At 36.9% G+C, this 7746-nt stretch overlaps 1 pseudogene; it reads right to left on the bottom strand.

The window, feature by feature from the left end:
- Positions 1-259: 259 nt before the first annotated feature.
- Positions 260-7242, bottom strand: LOC149200826 (ubiquitin-conjugating enzyme E2 22-like; annotated as a pseudogene).
- Positions 7243-7746: the final 504 nt, after the last annotated feature.

The following is a 7746-nucleotide window of genomic DNA, read 5'->3' as shown; positions in this document are numbered from 1 at the left end:
TGAAAAAATGATGCACAAGTTGAGCAAATTTCATTGAGATATGTGCTCATGTGCAACATCAGTTTTCAAATATCACTTAAGCAGTATGAAACAAGTGCAAATCCTGTAGCTCATGTTGTATCGAAACAATTAACACACTACAATGTCATTCAAATAGCTTATGTCCATCTTTAGTTTCAAAATATCTTTCAAGCAAAAAATAAGAAACAAGCACAATTATGTCCAACCAAATGTAACACACTACAATGCTTAATAAAAATTATGATAGATAAGGTAAATCGATAAGTGGATGAACATACACAAGAAGAATGTGTCACAGTCTAAGGGTTGAATTCCAATCCTTATTCAGAGCTTTGACACATATCTCTCCATTGCTTGCAATATTAGGGTGGAAGATTTTTGTGAAAGAATGCCCTGCAGTCCAAGCCAATCACTACTATTGAAAGACGCCAAAGTTTATTTCTTAGTTTTTACAGGTCATGCATCCCCCTTATATACTTGATGATTTAGATAAGAAGTGAGTAAAAAACAAAAAGAATGTCCTATAGGCAACTAAACATCTAAAGAAAACATAATATCCATTTAATAGAATGTAAATTGGATGAAGTATCATTATAAGGATCAACAATTACCTCTGGGAGGAGAGTTTGGAAAATCAAGAGTTAGAACCAGTTTCATTTGAAAACCACCAAATTCATATGGAATGCGAGCTGCAAGAAAAAGCATCAATAAATTTAAATATAGCTCATGTTCCAAAAATCTATTAATAATCATGCAATATGAAAAAATGATCCCTTTCTCAAGCATAGAACATCCAAAATATGTTACATTATTCTCGATTATTCTTTTAGAATGTACCTGGTCCTTCAATGTCCACAATTTTGATTGAAAAATTTGTCATCATTCACAACCACTATTATACCTTGATGAGGTGATTCATCAAGACTCTTCAACTCCTTTGTAATTTCATTTATCACCATGGGTGGGAGGTTCTAGTTTTTAGCCTGTAACACAAGATATATATTTATTTATGTATGAAGATCCACTTCAAATTCGAAAGCATCACAAAATTTTATGCCTAACAAAAACCATATTAACTGATCATGAGCAACTAGAAACATAAGAACCTACATTTCTTTTAATTAGGAAAAAGTGTTTATTTTCCCTCTTAAACACACTTTTCTCTCCCAAAATTATTTTGTTCACATTTAACATTTTAGATAAGTTAGCATTTTTTTTCCATCTTATCTTATTTTTGATGCATTGCTTTCGCAAATTTAGAATACATACCTTTTTCAATCCTGGAAATAAAATAAAAAACTAATTTTTTTTTTTCAAGTGGTGATATATTTTACCACCCAAATTAATATTAAAATAAAAAAATTCATATTTATATAAACTATATTTCTATTTAGTAGCTAGTTTTTAATTATATTAAAAAAAATTATTGTGTATTCTTAAATTTAATATCCTCAAGTTCGAGAAAAGGAGTTTAAATACAAATTTGATGAGAAGTTGTATAACCATGATAATAATTATGAATGAGTTTTACTTTTTTGCGTCATTGTCATCATCCTTGTATATTTGTCTCTCAAGTCGAGCAACTCTAAAGCTTAAATCATTAATTAATTTATCACTTGATTCAACTTTCCTGTAGAGATCTACCAACACCTTCTCGATTGTATCATTCTCCATTTTGTCTACTAGTGCACATCCCTTCCCTATGTCATTGCCATGGACATCACATGTTGCATCACATTATATATTTCACCACCTATATTTGTACTGCTTCATTTGCTAGAAATGGAACTGTTTATGAGGAGGAGAGAATGCTTTCACAACATATATGCTACGATTCATTCGCTCGAACTGTAAATGTTTCCAAAGAGGAGAGCATGCTTTCACCATCTATATTCTGCGGTTCATTTGCTGGAACTGGAACTATTTATGAGGAGGAGATCATGCTTTCACCGCCTATATGTGTTGGTTCATTCACTAGAACTGGAACTGCTTCTCAGGAGGAGAGCATTCTTTCACCACCTAAATGTTGTGGTTCATTCGCTAGAATTGGAACTGTTTCTAATGAGGAGAGATCCAAGCCCTTGAGTTCTTCGTAGGTATCCCTTTCGCAATCAATAGCACAGATCACGTAATTATTTTCCCTTTTCATAAACTCTTCTGTTTAGGATTGTGTTTATAATCCCTTGGGTTTTTTATATTAAGCCCTTGGGTTTATTAATCAATTAGGTTTATAATATTAATCATCAGTTTCATGATATGAATCTTGATGTTTAATGTTTATTTTAGGGTTTATAATATTTATCATAGGGTCTATATGCCTTTATTTTATAATATTGGTCCCTTGGGTTTAATATTATTCACTTGGGTCAATATTCAATCATGTTCAACCATAGTAAAATATCGCATTATGACAAATACTATCACAAAATCAAAATCAACCATGTTTAATCATGGTAAATATGAAAATCAACCATGGACAATCATGGTCAACCATTGTCCAATATCACATCGTGACAAATATTGTCTCAATACGGAAATCAACCATGGTAAATGATGGTTTATCATTACCAACCATGGTCCAACATTGCATTGTGATAAATAGCAATCGAAAACACCCTGAACCAGTGGCCATGGTAGCCGGCGCAGAACAACGAGGACCTCGATCAAAGCACGTTGACCGAGGCCCATGGAGACTGCGCAGGAGGTCAAAATAGCCCCTGGGAGCCCCGGATATTGATAAATATTTTCTCAATATGAAAATAAACCATGGCCAACTATGGTCAATCATGGTGAACCATGGTCGGTGATGGTCCAACATCACATTATGACAAATATTGTCAATATTGTCACTAAGGTTTATAATATTAATATTAGAGTTTATATTCCTAGGGTTTAATATTAATCGTAGGGTCAAATGTTATTCCCTTGGGTTTATAATCCCTTGGGATTTTAATATTAATCTAATGGGTTTACTAATCCCTTGGTTTTATAATGTTGATCTGAAACTAAGTATGCACCCACGAATTTGATCATGGATCGATTCCAATAGATTTGAAATGACTATATTGGTAATGGATTGATTTGATCTGTAATATTTATGTCTCACACATGTTTTATTATGTATTCTGAGATATGAGTATGTTCTAAAGGTTTTATGTGCAACAAAGCTAGAAGTCAATAGTTTTAGATTTGTACACGAGTTTGATAGCCTAATGATCCAAATCGGATCCGTAAATGACTGTCATAGAACCATGACTATATCGGGACGAAACAAATCCTTGAAGAATCCAAAACAGCAATGGAAAACACCCTGAACCAGTGGCCATGGTAGCCGGCGCGGAACAACGAGGACCTCGATCAAAGCACGTTGACCGAGGCCCATGGAGACTGCGCAGGAGGTCAAAATAGCCCCTGGGAGCCCCGGATATTGATAAATATTTTCTCAATATGAAAATAAACCATGGCCAACTATGGTCAATCATGGTGAACCATGGTCGGTGATGGTCCAACATCACATTATGACAAATATTGTCAATATGAAAATCATCCACATAGGGTCTATACTCCTTTAGTTTATAATGTTAATCCCTTGGGTTTAATATTATTCGCTTGGTTTTATAGCACTAATACCTTGGGTTTATTAGTCCCTTAGTCTTATAATATCAAGGGTTTATTACTATAAGATTAGAATGGTATAAAAAAATTTCCAACATCAAATTGTGACAAATATTGTCTCAACATGAAGATAAGTATAACAATCATTGTCACAATGTTACATTACATTGTAACTTATTCAATGGCGCATTACTACATTACAAAACTTGTATTTAATAGGTTTATAATATTAGGGCCTTTTAATATTTGATTTATTGTATTAAAGTTTAATATTGGGTTTATAATTTGTAGTATTAGGGTTTATAATATTAATCCTTTAGGTTTATCAATCCCTTAAGTTTATCATATTAATCCCTTACGTTTAAAATCTCCCACCCCCCCCCCCCCTCCCTGCCCCGCCTCAGTATATAATCCATTGGTTTATAATATTAATCCCTTAGGTTTATTAATTCCTTGGATTTATAGTATTAATATCTTGGGTTTATAATATTATTCCTAAGGTTTATAATATTAATATTAGAGTTTATATTCCTAGGGTTTAATATTAATCGTAGGGTCAAATGTTATTCCCTTGGGTTTATAATCCCTTGGGATTTTAATATTAATTGAATGGGTTTACTAATCCCTTGGTTTTATAATGTTGATCTGAAACTAAGTATGCACCCACGAATTTGATCATGGATCGATTCCAATAGATTTGAAATGACTATATTGGTAATGGATTGATTTGATCTGTAATATTTATGTCTCACACGTGTTGTATTATGTATTCTGAGATATGAGTATGTTCTAAAGGTTTTATGTGCAACAAAGCTAGAAGTCAATAGTTTTAAATTTGTACACGAGTTTGATAGCCTAATGATCCAAATCGGATTTGTAAACGACTGTCATAGAACCATGACTATATCGGGATGAAACAAATCCTTGAAGAATCCAAAACAGCAATCGAAAACACCCTGAACCAGTGGCCATGGTAGCCGGTGCGGAACAACGAGGACCTCGATCAAAGCACGTTGATCGAGGCCCATGGAGACTGCGCAGGAGGTCAAAATAGCCCCTGGGAGCCCTGGATCGAGAAAAGGAGCTGATTTTCGATGGGAAAATGGGCCAGAAAGGAGGAGCCTTAAGCACTCGGTTGCGTGGGGGAACCAGAGGACCGTGGGCTTAGAAACGAAAAGCACCATCGTACGAAGGTGGGACCCACAACCTGGAAACTGGCAGTTTGATCGGGGCGCCCTTGAATGGTAAGAGGTTTTAGAGAAAGTGGAGCAATCACACTCAGTGATCGACGCGTGGTAGCGGAGGTGAGAGAAAAATTTCCGTGATCGCGCGTTATCGGTCGAGCAAGTCAACCGTGCTCGGCGTGCGTATGACGTTGGATCTGGAGGAGCCCAGATTGGACGACTGAGATTGCGTTCGATAGACAGAATGGAACTGACAGGGAATTAAGCCACGATTAAAGGGAACTCCAAGCACACAGGCGGGAGGAGAATCAACGCAAGAAGGAGAGGAACCGAACAGGCATGGAGATTGAATGGCTAAAGCCATGAATAGAGACAGTTGAACGGAGGTCAGCAGATTGAGAACAAAGAGTCCAAGTGACCGAGAGAGATAGTGAACAGTGAACCCTGAGAGGAGGACTGAGCACAAAGAACAGTAAAGCCAAGCAGAGGAGACAGAGGGCCGAGCTGACCACAGGTAGCATTGAGCACCAGAGAGCTTGAGGAATCAAGCCTTCCCATAGAGGAATTTGTCTAGATTGAGCATCACAGTTGGCTCTTTCCACTGTAGATCGAGAGTCACAGAGCTGGTAGGAAGAACAAGAGTCTGTGTACTCCAAGTGGCTTGGGGAACCCAAGAACCACCCTGTAAAGCAAAATCTGCTTCAGGAGAACTCATATTGAGTCCCTGCATTGTAATTTCTCTGCTAAAAGACACAATAAAACAAGGCCACCACTGAAGCTGGACCGAAGACGTAGCCCTGGAGAATAGGGTGAACTCCTTATTAAAAAGTGTTTGTGTCTTTGTATTGCTTACTGTATTTCTCTGCTATCTTTCCATTTATTTTCTGTTTATTGGCAATCTGATCAATCCGTTGTTTCAATATCACAGAACACACACACCAGCACATGGGTCTGTAATACCTTTTGTTTAATAAATCTTCACTGAGGTCACTCATAGGGTGATTACCAAATCAAGTGGTATCAGAGCTCTAGGCTGTAAGGTTAGACAAGCTTGTGTTGGTTTGGCTGTGAATGCTCACTAGATCAAAGCTCAAATTAGGAGAAGGAGAGTTGGTGGAAACTAATCCTAAGATTGGGAGAGTCTATTCTCGAAAGACAATGTCAGAAGAAGGTTCTATAGGGCCAGACTCTCAATTCATAGAAAGTTTCCTAGCTATAAAGTCCATGGTGGAAGAAATGTATAGGGACTTTAGAAAGCTTAAGGGTGAAGATTCATCAGGCTCTAAGCAAGATAAAGAAGAAGATGAATCCCATTCGTATGACCACTCCAAAGAAAAGGGGAAAGAAGAAAGCTTCCCTACACCTCCTAGTAGCCCTGTGCATAATAAGAAAGTGTATTTGATTAAGTTAGATGTTAAATTTGATTTGCCTATATATGATGGAGAGTTGAATGCTGAAAAGTAGGACAACTGGATAAGACAAATTGATGTGTATTGCAGAGTACAAAATATAGACTCAGACAAGAGCAAGATTCAGCTGGCAAGCCTTTGCCTGGGAGGCACTGCCTTGGTTTGCTGGGAAGGTAGAACCCAAGCTGATATGAGGAAGCATGGTAAGACCATCTCTGTCTGGAGTGAATTTGTTTCTGCAATCAAAAAGTAGTTCTATCCATTGGCCTACATGCAACAAGCCATGATGAGTTGGCAAACTCTTTGGCAGTTGAAAGGGAAAAGTGTACAAGGGTATACTCAAGAGTTCTGAAAGAGAGCATTGATGTTGGGTATTTCATTAGACTCACCAGAAACTCTTTTGAAGTACATTTCTGGTCTACACAGCTACATGAGGCATACCATCCTCATGTTTAATCCCACTAGTATAGATGAGGTATCTGTACAAGCTACTCATCTAGAAGCTAGAGGAAAGAATGGAAATCCAGAAGTTGGGGGACCATCACAACCCACTGTAAGCAAGAGCAAGGAGAAAAGAAAGCAGAAGTGGAAAGCAAGGAAGGATAACACTGCACAGAAAGGCAAAGCCTCATGCACTCACTGTAAAAAGGAGGGGCATGATGATGAGCACTGCTAGATTCTGCATCCAGAGCTGAGACCTAAGAAGTCTGAGGGCAAGAAGAAGAAGACTGTTGCAGCTATTCAGAAAGATTTGGGGTCAGACTCGGGAGATGAAATGATCATTGCAGCCATAGGTATAAAAGGTAAGAATTCTGAAGCATTTACTAGTAGTTCTACTCAATCTGTTATTGATGAAGAACATGAGAAAAGAAGGCGTGAGCTTTTTCATATTCGAGTTGTTTCCAAAAATCAAAAGATTGATACTTTGTTTGATAGTGGCTCACAAGTAAATCTGATTTCTAAAGCAATTGTCAAAAAATTGGGAATAGCAACTACACCTCATAAGAAGCCATACCCATTAGGATGGTTGAATGATAAAGCACAACTACAAGTGACTAGACAGTGCAAACTCAAGTTTTATTTTGGGTCAGCGTTTGTAGATGAGGTTGAGTTAGATGTAATTCGTTTGGATATATGTGGAATTGTTTTAGGAAGTCCTTACTTGTATGATAGAAAGACTATTTTCTATAGAGCTGAGAACAAGTATCTACTTGTTAAAGATGGAATCGAATACTTTGTAAGAGCTCATAAGCTCAAGAATAATTATACTCTCATAAACTCAGGACAGATGAAAAGAATGATAACTTCATGCAAACAGTTCTTACTAATGGTTGTAAAGGAAAAGAAAACTGCTAAAACCAATGTATTTGAGGGCTATAATTCTGATCAGCAAGCTGATATAGAAAAGATTGTTTCAGAGTATGATGTCTTGTTTCAAGAACCTCAAGGTCTACCACCCAAAAAGGGAATAGTACATGATATTATTTTGTAGCAAGATGTTCCTTTGCCTAACATTG

This window comes from Pinus tabuliformis, chromosome 2_1 (genome assembly GCF_031772625.1).
Source record: "Pinus tabuliformis cultivar Carrire ecotype Pingquan chromosome 2_1, CPIR1, whole genome shotgun sequence".
NCBI classification, from domain to species: domain Eukaryota; kingdom Viridiplantae; phylum Streptophyta; class Pinopsida; order Pinales; family Pinaceae; genus Pinus; species Pinus tabuliformis.
The sequence above is the reverse complement of the archived record's forward strand: the minus strand, read 5'-3'. Positions and strand labels throughout refer to the sequence as shown.